Source organism: Hyperoodon ampullatus (assembly GCF_949752795.1).
Source record: "Hyperoodon ampullatus genome assembly, chromosome: 11".
Taxonomy (NCBI): Eukaryota; Metazoa; Chordata; class Mammalia; order Artiodactyla; family Ziphiidae; genus Hyperoodon; species Hyperoodon ampullatus.
This window is the reverse complement of record NC_136924.1, coordinates 57620963-57636147: the sequence shown is the minus strand read 5'-3', so window position 1 is coordinate 57636147 and position 15185 is coordinate 57620963. Positions and strand designations below refer to the sequence as shown.

At 55.4% G+C, this 15185-nt stretch overlaps 1 pseudogene across 1 annotated transcript; it reads left to right on the top strand.

Moving 5' to 3' along the window:
- Positions 1–422: 422 nt before the first annotated feature.
- On the top strand, positions 423–1842 carry LOC307060821 (dixin-like; annotated as a pseudogene). Its single transcript has one exon. The product of its transcript is annotated as a dixin-like (transcript).
- The last annotated feature ends 13343 nt before the right edge of the window (positions 1843–15185 follow it).

Sequence of the window (15185 nt, the reverse complement as noted above, 5' to 3'; positions counted from 1 at the left end):
TAGATAAAATATTGAATGTTGGTTTTCTCCGGTGGGTCGGAGATGGGTTGAAATGCCTGCGCCCGGGGGCACGCCCGGAGCCGCGCGGCCGTGGAGACCACGATGCCGCTGCCGGGGACCCGCAGCCTTCGAGGGGAGGCGGCTTCCACCGAGGCCGGGCTGCTGCACTGTCGGAGCTGCCGGGACAGTGCACCTCAGAGCTGGGAGCATCCCCGTCCCTGGGGCCGAGACGCCTGCTTCTCTGTCCTCCCTCCTCCCTCTCGGGACCGGGGCGAGCGGCTCTGGTAGTTGGCCTGTCCGTGGAGTCGTTCTTTGGGCCCCAGCGCGGGGAGACATGCCCGAATTGGGGAGCACTATGACTTTCAGCCTCCCACTTCACCCCGGGAAGCCGACTTGCTGAAGCCAGAGCCACGAGGGGGACCATGGGAGGGACGCAAGTCAAATGCCTGACTTCCCCCAGTCCTATCCACAGTGCAAAGAGGGACTCCATTATAACCCAGTCGGAGGAGAAGGCAGATTTCGTGATTATTCCCTCTGAAGGAATAGAGAACAAAACAGAGGAGACAGACTCTCCATTATCCCGGGACTGGAGACCAGGCAGCCCCCGGCCCTATCTGGAGACTTCATGGGAAGAACAGCTGTTGGAACAACAAGAACATTTGGAAAAAGAAATGGAGGAAGCCAAGAAAAATGATATGAGGATTACAGGCCTTACTGCTCAATGGATCCTTACCCGAAGATGAACAGGAGAGGCCCTTGGCCCTCTGTGAACCAGGAGTCAATCCCGAGGAACAATTGATTATAATCCAAAGTCGTCTGGATCAGAGTATGGAGGCGAGTCAGGACCTAAAGAAGGAGCTGCTGAAGTATAAACAAGAAGCCAGAAACTTACAGGGGATAAAGGATGCCTTGCAGCAGAGGCTGACTCAGCAGGACACGTCTGTCCTTCAGCTCAGACAAGAACTACTGAGGGTAAATATGGACAAAGATGAGCTGCACAGCCAGAACGTGGATCTGCAGAGGAAGCTAGACGAGAGGAAGCGGCTCTTGGGAGAATATAAATAAGAACTGGGGCAGGAGGACCGCCTCCTGAAGCAGTACCAGGCCAAGCTATAGGAAGCACTGCGGAAACTCTCTGAGGCCAGTTACCAGCAGGTGGATCTGGAGCAGGAGCTGGAACACAAAGACGTCCTTTTGGCTCACTGTATGAAAAGGCAGGCAGAGGAGGTGACCCACTGCAGCAGTCACAACCCTCAAAGCAATGGTTTTCTCCTTCCAGTGGCAGGAAAAGGAGCTGCTTCAGTCACTCACAGAGGGAGCAGTGACCTGCAGCTTATTCGGGATGCCCTCCGCAGCCTGCGCGACAGCTTCAGCGGCCACGACCCTCAGCACCACACCGTCGACAGCTTGGAGCAGGGCATCTGCAGCCTCATGGAGCGCCTGCACGCCATGGAGACCCAGAGGAAACAGGACAGAAGGGTTCGGGGCAAGTCACCCAGAACTCAAGCAGGTAGTGAATACCGGGAGTCCTGGCCCCCTAATTCAAAGTTGCCTCACTCACAGAGCTCTCCAACTGTCAGCAGCGCCTGCGCGAAGGTGCTCTATTTCCCTGACCGACCACTTACCCGCTTCATGGCCAATATACCAAAGAGGTTGGGGGAGGTGACACTGAAGGATTTTAAAGCAGCTGTTGACCAGGAGGGAAATCATCGGTATCACTTCAAAGCACTGGATCCCGAGTTTGACACCGTCAAGGAGGAGGTTTTCCACGATGACGATGCCATCCCTGGATGGGAAGGGAAAATTGTAGCCTGGGTGGAAGAAGACCATGGAGAGAATTAATGCTGAGTATTAGCTTGAGGGCTTGTGGAACTTGGCAGTCCCTGGCTGCTTCACTCAGGAGAGAGGACTAAAACCAGAATACACTAAGAAGTTTTTAGTTTGTGCTGCCAAAACAGAAGCTTCTCCAAGTGTGACAGCCATAGGCCAGTCCTGTTTCTGTGCCTGGCACGTGTGGTACTTCAAGTCCCTGTCCAAAAGTAGACCATGGGTTCTTGTGGAGTTCCTTGTCCGTGGGAACACAGTGTTTTATTCTACTCTGAGGACAACAAACCGAAGGCCTTAACTAATGGGGATGGATGATCCCACTCTTATATGGGCATGGCTGCTATTATCTGGAACCTGGGAACTGGGTGTATCACTCCTGTGTGTTACAGTATTATTTTAATTGGCCTCAGGGGTTGCAGCAATCAGAGTACCAGCATTTGTACTCACAGACAAGGTGAAGGTACCAGCTTTTTTGCTTCTTTGCAGCTATTGCAAACCAAGAATAACTCGTAAGGTGGTACCAAAGATGAAAGCCCACTCTTCAGGAATTTTTTGGACTGGACATGGATGGTGCTGAATTGTTGAATGGATTGAAAAAGGGCTGCCCATATTGTGCTATATACTACGCCAAAACCATAATTAAGTAAGAAAAAAATATATTGAATGTTGCAAGAGGTGCTCATCTCCACCTAAGCTCACCCAACACATGGGCACTGTCCGTTGTGCTGAACGGTCACATTTTACAGAGACAGGGAAGGGCAGACCCCCTGCCCAGAGTCACGGGTATAGGGGAGAGAGTTCAAAGTAGGAATTTCCACATCTCAGATGTTCACCAAAGCCTAGAGAAAGTGCATCTGGGTCTTCACTGGAGATCACTGATATCTAGATGAAGAAGAGGGGCTCTCAGGGAACCAAGACAGGGCTCTGGACGTCACAAGCTGGATTCAGGAGCTCTGATAGAGATAAGGCCACCCCCAGGCCGGGCCCAGCCCCAGGACCAGAGGCCGCACCCCCAGCAGCAGCAGCTATGAAAGCAAAGCCTTCTAGGGCTTGGCTGGGTCCTTTTCAGCCTGTTCTATCTGAAAAGCACCTACATATCACAAAGCCCATATCAACAACACCTTCAGCCCACAGACCTGGAGGTACTCAATTCAGCCCCAGGGGCCTGCCTTCCCAGCTCCTGAGATCCAGTTACTGGCAACGGGCATCGCATTATAATAAGGTAGCAGCCAGACACGTGCCTGCTCCTGCCTGGGTCCACCAACTGACCCCAGTGTGACCTCCCTCCTCCAGGACTTGGGCTTGACTCATGCTTCCAGAATGGGAACCTGAGGATTACTGCCGCTCCACGATACCTGACTCATGGGGTAGCTGTGGTCCAGGGGTAGCTGTGGAAGGGGCTCAGAGCAGCTGTCAGCTATCAGGGAGGAGACACCTATCGCTTCCTGAGTACCTAAAAGGGGCCAGGGACCAGTCACCAGGCACACTGCCACATTTCATTGGTGTAATGACTCTGTGGGGCCATTCCTAGAAAGGAGGAAAGTGAGATTCAGAAAAGATCATGCACTTACCAGCCACGCACTTACCCTTGGGAGGCTCCCTGGAGCCAGCCAGCACCACCCCCTGAGAACCACCGTTTGTTCATTCATTCCTCCAGCCAGTATTTATTGAGGGCTTCCTGCCCGCTGCTTCATGGCCACTCAGTCCCTGAGGGCAGCCTGTAGGAGGCCTGCCCAGCTCTCCTGGAGGAGCCTGGCTTGGCTGGGAAAGGGGTTCCTCCCAGGTCCACCAAGGTGTCCCACAGGTATCCCACTCCCTGTTAGCATGCTGCCTTGGTGCCCAGGGAGGGATCTCTGGTTGGGACTGGGGCATCAGCTGGGCAGTGGGCCCCTGCACCCAGTAGGTGCTTCAGAGCAGGAAATGTGCTTGCTCTCCCAGGCCTCAGCCTGTGGCGGGTGGGCAGGTCGGGGAGGCAGTCTCTTCTCATTCCTGTGGTTTCAGGTGCCTGGGTGATGTCAGGCCTGAGTGATGCATGGGACTCGCTATGACTGGGGCCCAACTGGGGTGGAGGCATTTCTTTTTTTTTTTTTTTTTTTTTTTTTTGCGGTACGCGGGCCTCTCACTGTTGTGGCCTCTCCCGCTGCGGAGCACAGGCTCCGGACGCTCAGGCTCAGCGGCCATGGCTCACGGGCCCAGCCGCTCCACGGCATGTGGGATCTTCCCGGGCCGGGGCACGAACCCGTGTCCCCTGCATCGGCAGGCGGACTCTCAACCACTGCGCCACCAGGGAAGCCCAGAGGCATTTCTTTAAAAGCTTATAAATCACTACTTCCCCTTTCAGCCCAGCCCCACCACTGGCCTAGGAGGAGTTGCTCCACAGGTACACAAAGACAGCTTCCCCCCGCCCTCCTTGATGCTTACATGTGTCTACGGCGCTACAGATCCAAACAGTCACCCTTCTGGGGATCTCCTATCCTCCACACTGCAGTGATAACGTGTACCTCACAGGCAGCCAGCCCACCTTGGACACACAGGTGCACACTGTAAGCAGCCCCGTGCATGGGCTCACAGCCACACACAGCCACACACACACACACACACGTGTCCTCATGCTACTCCCATGCTCACTGGTGTCCTCAGGCACAGATGAGCTCCTACCTGTCAGAGCCCTCAAGCTCCTCCAGGTACCCACAGAAACATGTGCCTTTCCACTGTCACACGGGCTCTGGAGTGTGCATACGCACCTGTATACAAGGGGCTTACACACGGGCAACAGTCTGCGGGAGCCCACATTCCATTCACACACACGCACACCCGTGTACGCACTCTACACAGACCTAGACACACTCCAATCACACACCCACACCAGACACACTCGCCCAAGTCTCCACACACCTTCACACACTCAGGCACACCCTTCACAAACAAGTGTGACTTTCAGAATGCCTGGGGTGAGAATGTGAGCCAGCTGGGAGCCAAAGCCAGTACGAAGCCGCAATCCCCAGCCTCACCTCCAGGGGCCGCTGCCCAGTCTGCAGCCCCAGCTCAGCTGCAGGGACAGAGCCCGCCTCAGGCACAGTCATCCCAGGAGGACTCTTCAGGAGGAGAGGGACATTCTGGAGAGGAGACAGCCCTGAACTCCCCGCAGTGTGTGGGGTGACCTCCCACCGAGGTGGGCAGGGATTCCGAGAGGGGAAGAATCTGAATGGGGACAAGTGAGTGGAAGAGAACCGCAGGGAATAAGGAGCAGATGCGAAAAGGAAGACCAGGAGGTCCTGGAGGGAAACAGGAGACAGGGAAGGACTGGGGGCAGAAGGAGAGAGAAATGGAAGGAGATGGAAAGGATGGTGCCGGCGGCGGTGGGGGGGGGGGCGGGGGGGAGAACTAGAGGGAGGAGTTAGGGAGACGCGTGAGAGATGAGAAGGGAAAGAGGGCGCCCGAGACAGCGACGAGGCTGAGCGCACCTCTTCCAGGACCAGGAAGGGGGTGGCGCTTTCTGTCTCCTAGACCACCCTCCACCCTGCCCCACCATCAGCAGTCCCCTAGGGGGTGTACTCTGCCCCGGTGCCTTGGCCAGCCCTAACCTGCCACCCGCCTGACACCCCTGTGAGGATGACTTCCAACAAGACCCAGGTGGCAGGTGCCCCAGGAGGGGGCCCTGGGGTGTGAGCACCTCTCAACCCGACTCACCCAGCTGCTCCCCTAGGGTGTGGAGAAAGCTGGGAACCCTGAGACAGAGCTGGAAGTTCTCCTTGTTGCTGGACTCCGTCCTGCCGGTTGCAGGGAAGCCTACTGCCTCCTGCTCAGGGCTCTGTGGAGTAAGAAGTCGAGCCATAAAAATGCCAAGATTTGCAGACTTTCTGAGCGGGGCAAGTCCCAGGTTCTCGCCCCTTTATGCCTAAGCTGTCACCCCATCTTCCCTGTCCTCCCAACCCTGGAGGGCTCCATCCAATTCTCACAGGGTAGGTGGTGAGCCTGGTAAGCTGGAAGGTTCTGAGAGAGAAGCTCAGGTTACAGCAGAGCAAAGGCAGCCTTGGACCCGGCATCTTGTCCACCAGCTCTTCACCCGGACACACTCCCAGGACCCCTGTCCCTCCAGTCCCTCCGAGAGCACCCCAAGAGCTTCACATCATGCCCAGAGCCCCCCTTGGGCCATTTGCCACAGATTCTGCCTCTCCCAACTTCTGTGCCCCAGAACTCAGGCCCAGACAGAGGAACAGTGACTGCTTATTGGTTGGATACCCCAAGTGACAGGGAGAAAGGTACGGTGCTCTCTATTTTACAGATGAAAATATTGAAGTTCAGAGAGGTGGCCTGTCTTGTCTGAGGGCCTGTGGAGCAGACCAGCATGTGAGATCGAAAGGGTGGAGGAGGCTGAGTCAAGGCCACGGTCAGGACCCTGGCCCGCTCCCCCTCCAGCGGAGCCCCGACTCAACCCCTACCCCTGTACCCCAACCCTCCCACCCGTGTGGGACACACCTCAACTCCCCGCTCAAGACCCACACCCCACTCTACACCCATCCCACTCCCTCCCTCTCCCCAGGAGCATGCCATCCCCCATTACTCCCTCCTCCAGAAAGTGGAAGTCAGACCCCTCCATCCTCCCCCATTCCCATAACGCTGCAGCCCCTGCATCTGACTATGTCTCTCCCATGCTTAAAAACCCTTCGGGCTTCCCTGGTGGCGCGGTGGTTGAGAGTCCGCCTGCCGATGCAGGGGACACGGGTTCGTGCCCCGGTCCGGGAAGATCCCACATGCCGCGGAGTGGCTGGGCCCGTGAGCCATGGCCGCTGAGCCTGAGCGTCCGGAGCCTGTGCTCCACAGCGGGAGAGGCCACGATAGTGAGAGGCCTGCGTAACGCAAAAAAAAAAAAAACAAAAGCCTCCAATGGCTCCCCCCTCACCTTGAGACAGAGTGTTCACTCATCAGCCTGGCATTCAAGACCCTTGCGAACGTTTCTGGCCTCATCTCCCCCCAGCACCCAGGCCCCCGTCTGCTCTCCACCACCCCCCTGCTTTCAGGTCCTGGCTCAGCCTACCGGGCTCAGCTTCTGCCTCACCCCAAGCAGCCCCACACCACCATTCATGGTGGCTCGAGTGTCGCCCTCAGAGCTGCCGTAGCCCCCTGGGCTTCCCCACGGAGGCCCGTCTGAATCTCTCTCTGCGCAGGCAGGACCCAGTCGATCTTTGCCAAATGATTATCCTCAGTGCCTGGCACACCGCTCAGCTTCCAGCAGGTGTTTTACAATTGGCTAATAATGATTAGACTACTTCAATGATGGTGTCTCGGGCTCTCCTCTCCACAAATGCGGGCCAAGGAGATGCTCAGTGCCAGGTGGGATAGCTGACAGTCAGTTTCCTATCAGCCCTCCATCCCATGCTCCCTCTCTGGGCGCTACACCTGCCTCTCTCCATGGGGTTCACAAGCAGAAAGACCCACTGCAGTGCCTGGGGCCCCAAGCACCATCCCTGGGAGAGTTGGCTCGACATCCCAGCGAGGAGGGTAGATGCACATCTTGCTGACACACAACTCCCTGCTCACCTTAATCCCCTCAGACTCTACAAGGGTAATGGGTGGCCAGGAGGGCCTGAGACACCACCCCCCCCTTCACCTGCCTGCAGGTCTCTGAGGCTTCTGCAGAACCACCCAGAGGCCCCCAAGTGCATCTATCTCCCTCCTCAGCAGCTTTCCCAGCTCCTTCAATTCCTGGAGCAACTAGAGCAGGGAGACCATGCATGTGAGCCCTGCCCTTGGGAATCTTCCAAGCTGGAAAGTGAGGAATGATCCTGTAACCCGAGGGCCAGACAGACCCAGGGACAAAGGCAGACCAGGATGCAGGTGGACACGAGCTGGTGGATGATGAAGGCCACAACAGTCATCATGGCTACTCCTCATTAAGCACTTACTAAGTGCAAGACTCCAAGCTGAGCAGTTTATAGATGTTTTCTCATTTAATCCTCCCATTACGTCTATGGAGAAGATATCATTCTTATTTTACGGACTGGAAGAGGAAGCCCAGAGAGATCTAGCAATCTATGTGGCATCGTACAGCTAACCAGTGGAAGAGCTGAAACATAAATCCAGATCTGCCAATTCCAAAGTCCAGGCCCTTTCCACTCCATTTCACAGCCACTCCAAACTCCAGGTGGGGATTTGTTACTTCCCTTCCAAAGAGGCCTCAAGGGCTCCCCACTGCCAAGAGCAGAACCTCTCCCTGCTGAGGTGCCCCACGATCTGGCCCCTGCCTGCCTTCTGCCGCCACCCTGCCCACACCCACTACACTTCGGATTGCAATCTTGCCATTTTCCAAGTCGAGCCCTCTGAGCTTCGCTGTTCACTCAGGCTCAAACACCTCCCCCCATTTTACAGATGAGAAAACGGAGGATTAAGAATGTTAAGTAACTAGCCCAAGGTTACACAGTCAGGAAGCAATTGAGCCTGGTTGGAACCCAGGTCATTAGAGCATCAAGTAATAAAGCATTCATTTGTGTTACAGACAATTAGGGAATGGAAATTAGCAGGACATGCTGCCAGTAGTGCAGAAGAAGGTAGGGGAGAGTAATCAGGTTGGTTCCAGAGTGAAGGAGGGCCAGGCTAGGCCTTCAGGAATGACAGGGTCTGGATGGACGAACTTGAGAGGGGAAAGTCTAAGAAAACTACAGACAAGAGAAAAAAGAGACAGAGAGAGAAAGGCTGGTCAAAATTAGGGAGGCAATGTACATGGTGGAAAGGGCCATGTCATGGGGAGGCCCGCAGTGTCCTCCAAATTACTGTGTGACCTTGAGCAAGTCCTTTCCCTCTCTGGGGGATGCCTTGTCTGTAAATGAAGGATAGATGAGCCTTGATGGTCTCTAGGGTCCCACCTTGCCCTGACATCTTAGGATTCTGACTGTGTGTGTTGCCACTGGGCCTTAAAACATAGGATCTGATCCCAGACCCATTGACATGGGGCACAGGCTCGGAAACCAAGAGCAGACAGGGGCCAGTAGTCAACATGGCACTTGACAGGGCACACTGAGGGTTGGCCCCAGTTACACACCGAGGATGGCCCGTGCATCCTCCTTTTCCACACATCCGTGCTGTACGTGTGGACCCACTGCAGTGGGTCCAGTCCTATGGAAGCTGGAACACAGGGGTGAATGAGTCAAGGTGGAATTGTGGGCTCAGGGGGGAAGGTCCAGGACATGTCCAGCACAAGCTAAAAGCCCAGGCCCCAGCTCCTCCTCAGGAAAGGGGAAGGGAATGGGGGTCCCTGAAGAAGAGGAAGAGAAAAAACATCCTGAGGGTAAGGTGAGGGTGTCAGGACTAGAATAAGTGGTCTGCCCAACTGGTGGACATTTGGGGACCAAGAATGGTCCCCAATCAAGACAGCATTGCACCCAAATATAGAGTACATTCCAGACCATCAGCAGAGGGGTTGTTCTCCCTTGGGTCCCTGTGGTACAAAAACACAGATGCACTGGAGGACTCAGTTGGGGCAGAAAATGTACCACTAGAGACTGTGGACACACATATGTGTGCACACGCATGCACACACACATGCACACACACACAAACTCCTGCACAAAGACCCCCAAATCAGATCATCCATCCCCCTCACCTCCAGACTGAGCCCTTCAAAGTGCTCTCTCTCCCCAGAGAACACGCCCTTCATGTGCCAGTGACACACAGCCCTGGAAGTCAGAAGGTCTTGCTGTCTCACCTTGATCCCTGTTGCTGCAGTTCTGATGCGCCTGCTTCCTCTCTGACTCAAGAGGCGCCAAACAAACTGGCCCACCCACCTCTGCGTGGCTGATTTCTACACTCTGGAACGTGAGCTCACCTCTTATCTTTCCTGCCTCTTTGACCTCCATCTCTTGCCCTCAAGAACCCTGTCTTATTCACCACTGAACACTAAACTAGGGGATGAGTGAGCCCTTGGGAGCCCACCTGGTCCTCCAGTGGCCAGCCCCATTGGACCCTCAAGATGTATCAAAGAGCTTGAGAGTATCAGGACTCAGTGAGGACTGCTCCACTTATTAATATGTGTCCTTAATTATCCCACTATCTTCATCTCCTGAGTAGGAAGTCCTTCTTGAAGTCTAGCCTCAAGCCCTCGTGCCGTGGTATGAGTCAGTGTACCACCTTTGTTGGAGTCAGGAGACCAAACAGGATGAGGCTACACTGGTTGGCTAGAGGAGCCACCTTCCTGGAAGGGGATGAGGCCAGGAGGGAGATTACGCAGGCACCGGGCCCAGGGCTCCACCAGGCAACTGCCATGGCTCCAACGGAGATGGGGGCGCCTGCCAACTTACCCCGCCCCATGATCTCATAGCTGCGTTTGCCAGGCGCTGGCTCAGGGAGCAGGTGCTGACAGCAAGGACTGGGCACAGAGCCCAAGGACAAGAAGGCGGGAAGGCTGCAAGGGACAACAACAGAGCCGTCTCCACGGGGCTGAGACGCGAGTTCCCTCCAGCCTCCATGTGCCACCTTTGGCTAGTGACACCCCATCTTGGCTCCTCTTCCCAGCCCCCCCGATTTCCCCCCCACCCTCAAAGGACAACAGAAAAGAGGAGGAGAGACTCCCTCTTCCTCCCCAAGGGTCAGTCTCTCCATTTGCATCTCTTTCGGCTTCTCTTGCTCCAAATCGCTGGCCCTGAACAGGATGCTACTGTTTCGAATCATGGAGAGCTTGCTGGGCAGGAGACGGATGGTCAAATATTGTCATTCTCGAGGGGGCTGCAGGCACGCATCTAAATGCCTTTGAAAAGCGACTATGGGGCTTCCCTGGTGGTGCAGTGGTTGAGAGTCCGCCTGCCGATGCAGGGGACACGGGTTCGTGCCCCGGTCCGGGAAGATCCCACATGCCGCGGAGCGGCTGGACCCGTGAGCCATGGCTGCTGAGCCTGCGCGTCCGGAGCCTGTGCTCCGCAGCGGGAGAGGCCACAGCAGTGAGAGGCCCGCATACCACACACACAAAAAAAAAACTGACTATGAATCCCTAAATAGATGCCTCTGTCCTGGTTCAGGCTGTCCCCAGAGGTGTCAACCCTAGTCCCAAGGCTCTCCTGAGCCTTGATCCTCAACTCTTCCTCCCGAGGATGCCCCCCACAAGAACTCCCCTCCACCCACCACGATATCCACCTCTAGGGTCAAGAGACCCCTCCACGCAGCTCTAGTTGGATAAACTGCCACTCTTGGACTCAGCACGGGGACACCTTGCGGAAACCCCAGGCCTCAGAGTGAAGAGTCATCTGCGTCCGAGGACTGCAGCCAGAGCCCTGCTGGGCAATCAGAGGCTCCATTTGCCTCTTGATTCAAAGGTGAAGCCCTCAGTTTGGGCGGACAGCTCTGTCCCTCGGGGTGCTCTGTCTGCTCCCCATTGCACTCTCTCCTCAGCCAGCCTCCCTCTGCATGCCTCCCTCTCCCCACCAGGGAGCCCTAGCCAGTCGTACCCCTTCTACCTGCCCAGCCCTGCTTCACGGCCAACACAAGGCGCCACCCGGGATTTGCCCCTCTCCCCTCTCAACCATTGCCCAGCACTACTGCCCGAGGCACGTCTGCTGTTCCCACCTTGGACCGCAGCCTGGGATGTGCCGGTCACCCTGCAGGGAACGCCTCGAAAACCACAGCAGTTCCTCTTCCTTAAATCCTGGGTCTATCCCACCCTCTCCCCCACCCACACAATCTATCCTCCCCTCCCAACTCCTGGCCCTCCACGTCCCTCTCTGTATAGGAAGTGGGTAGACTAAGGGCCCCTCCCATTCAGGAGCTCTGTGAATCTGAGGTTTCTCTCCACCGTCCCAAGCCCAGGCCCAGGCCCAAAGCAGCCAAGCATGGAGACAGGCTGACTGCAGGTCTGCCGTCATCATCATCACTATCGGCACCCTGGCCCCTGAGAAGGAGGCAGGAGGCCTTATTAGCATCCTCCCTCCACTTCTCAGAATCTCCCTCAGTCTCCCAGAGGCCCCGCACTCCTCCCTCATCTCTCTCCCCAGACATCCCAAGAGAAGCCACCTGGACGGTCCACAGGCAAAAACTCAGCCAAACTTCCTGGAGAGGAGGACCTGGCTCAAGCCCGCACCACATTTCTATGTCATTTCTAAGTAGCTCCAAATGGGCTGGGCAGATGTGTGTCAGATCAATCCCCACCCAGGAGGTGGGGCAAATTCCCAGGGTACCAGGTCACTGAGCCAGCACTCTGAGGCACGGCTCCTGCGGATAGGCTGGCTCCAGAATGATGACGTCACTGGGATGCTAGGTGCCTGCTCTTCCCCCTGCCTGCCCCTACCCCAGGAAAGCCTTGTCCTTCTTCAACTGGTCCACACCCCCCGGCTCTGGGAAGCCTTTCATTGACAACCCCACCCAGCTCTTACCACAACTTATTCCCAGTTCCCTAGTGACTTAGGTCCAAAGTTTTCCATGTATTCAGTTGCCCTTGTTTATGTGCTGCCTTGCAAATGTTCTCATAAAGCTATATATCTCAGGACTTCCCTGGTAGTGCAGTGGTTAAGAATCCGCCTACCAATGCAGGAGACACAGGTTCGAGCCCTGGTCTGGGAAGATCCCACATGCCACAGAGCAGCTAAGCCCGTGCGCCACAACTACTGAGCCTGCGCTCTAGAGCCCGCGAGCCACAACTACTGAAGCCGGTGCGCCTAGAGCCCGTGCTCCGCAACAAGAGAAGCCACCACGATGAGAAGCCCACGCCCCGCAACAAAGAGTAGCCCCCACTCGCCGCAACCAGAGAAAGCCCACGCACAGCAACGAAGACCCAAGGCAGCCAAAAATAAATAAATAAAATAAATAAATAAAATTTTTAAAGCTATATATCTCATGGTCGTCACTAGTTGTGGGTCCCCGTATTAATTCAGCCCATTTTGCTAGAGGATTAGTTTCTGCCCTTAAGGAGTGCCAAGAAAGACTGTGAAATCTAAGTCACATCTCTCCTCCTGCAATTTTTTCCTCTTGATGATCAAGCAATCTCACTGATGAAACTCCCAACAGTGAGCAGCTTCTCCCCATGACCAAGTGCTTGCCTTGATTGCCAACAATAAGGCTGTATCCCAGCAGGAATTTCTGGGGAGTATCTAGAATAGGTCAGCTCTTCCTCAAGGGAAGTTTCTCACTTTGGAACGTTGCGAACCCTTCCCAGATCAGGTTCCCTCTTCCTGGCCTCTGGAACTAGGCTGAGAACTAATGCAGTGTCCCCACCAACACACTGGGGTCCCTCAGCCACTGCAGGAGGAGGTAGGGAGAGACTGACATGGGATTGAATCTACACTAATTGTGAGGGCTTATTTCAGTGCTCTGGACCTTGATTTCCTTACCAGTAAAACGGGCACAACAGTAAAACGGAGGTGACATGTGTAAATCAGGCTGAGGCAAGTCCCACCTTTTGCAGAGGAGGATGCTGCAAGTCACTTCAAGGCCACACAGCTAGTTCCAGGAGGGCATTCATTAACCCAGAAACCCTTTAGTGAGTCCCGACTGAAACCGAGCAGAGGACTAAGTTTATCTGCTTATCTAGGTAAACTTATGGTAGGAGGAGGCAGACCTGTGAGTGGGAAGCATCAATAGGATGGAACAGGTTCAAAGCTATAAGAGAATATGAACAAATTGCTAAGGGCTCACAGAAAGGGACCAGCAGCCCCTCCCCAGCATCTCCTTCTGAGTCCAGAAGGCTCTTTTAACTTCATTTCAATCATAAAAGACAGTGTGATACAGTCAGCCAGTGAGGCTTCAGCAGTGAGACTCCAGAGGGTAGCTTGCCCTGGATGCTGCAAGCTCCTGGGCTGCCCCAGACAACCCCCTCCACTCCCCAGGGGCAGCTCCAGACCAGAGCCTCTTGGGCACAGACAGGCTTGCTCAGAGAGGCTCTCTTCATTGGCAGAGGTGAGGAGGGACTGGAAGGCAGACTCCTGTCTATGGGAGCTAATGTGGGTCAAGGGCACCTTGTGGGGAGGGGCAGCAGGAAGCAATGTCGGGTCCAGGCAGCAGCTGCCCTGCCCGGGCAGAGACGGAGGGCAGGGCCCAGACCTGGGTCTTCCTGCCCAGGAATGACATCAGCCAGCTGAAATTCCCAGCCCACTGGGCACCCCGGAGGACTGTGGGGGAGGGTGGGATTTATGCTTCTCCCCACCCCTACTGACACCCCAGCGGGAAATGCTTTGAGCTCATCAACATCTCTCTGGCCATGGGCTCAGTGCTCCTGTGGCCCTTGAATGATGGGGCAGGAGCCAGGTCATTAGGCAGGAGAGACTGTCATTAATGCAGGCGATGCCACTGCCACACGGAAATGGCAAACAGTAATTAGTGGCTGTGTCACATGGGTGAGGCAATGCTGGAGAGGTGCAGGGAGCCGCCCCTCCCCCAGCACAGCTCACACACACTGGCACGCTCACCTGTGCACACACACCGAGGAGAAAGCAGGCCCACACTGCCCCAAGCGCACGTTCACGCACTCACACACTTGCCCACTCACATGTTCACACACACACACACACAAAGGGCCTGAACAGACACACTGCCCAGAAGGGTCCACAGGATCTGGGATGCCCCTCCACACACATCTGAAGGGCAGGGTCCCTGGATCCTTCCACAACCAGGTACCCAGACACACAGGTATCGCCCCCTGACTTGAGATGGACACACAGACCTCCAAGGGCCCCAGAGGAGACAGACTTCAGACACCCCCTCCCATCCCACCCGCTCCCTGCTTCAAAGGACCAGCACCCAGGACAGAGAAACCACGCAGAGTGCAGAAGCAGGCAGGCTACACGTGCCCTAAGGGTGGGGACCACATTGGTTTTAACACTGTAACCCCCTCCACACCCCCAGCCTTAATGGCTAGCACATGCCCTGCCTTACTTGAACCCCCAAGAAATGATCTACTGTAGGCATGTTTCTAAGCACTTTTCTGAGCTCCCCAGCAGGTGGAAGGGAGCAGGGTGCCGGCTGAGTCCTGGGTTCAGATCCAAGCTCTGCTACCTGCTGGGTGTATTCGTTTCCTCCTGCTGCTGTAACCATGAACTTAGTGGCTTAAAATAATGCAATTTCATTGTCTTACGGTTTGGAGATCAGAAGTCCAAAATGGGTATCCACAGGCTAAAATCAAGGTGCCAGCAGGGCTGCGCTCCTTCTGAAGGTACTAGAGGAAGATCACTTCCCCACCTTTTCCAGATTCTAGAGGCCACCCACCTTCCTTGGTCCCCTTCCGTCTTCAAAGCAACAGGAGTCTTTCTCACAACATCACTCTCCTGGCACCCTCTTCCACATCTAAAGGACCCTTGTGATTACATTGGGCCCAATGTAATCATTCAGAGTAATCTCTCCATCTCAAGAGGCTTAACTTATTCATGTCGGCAAAGTCTGTGGCC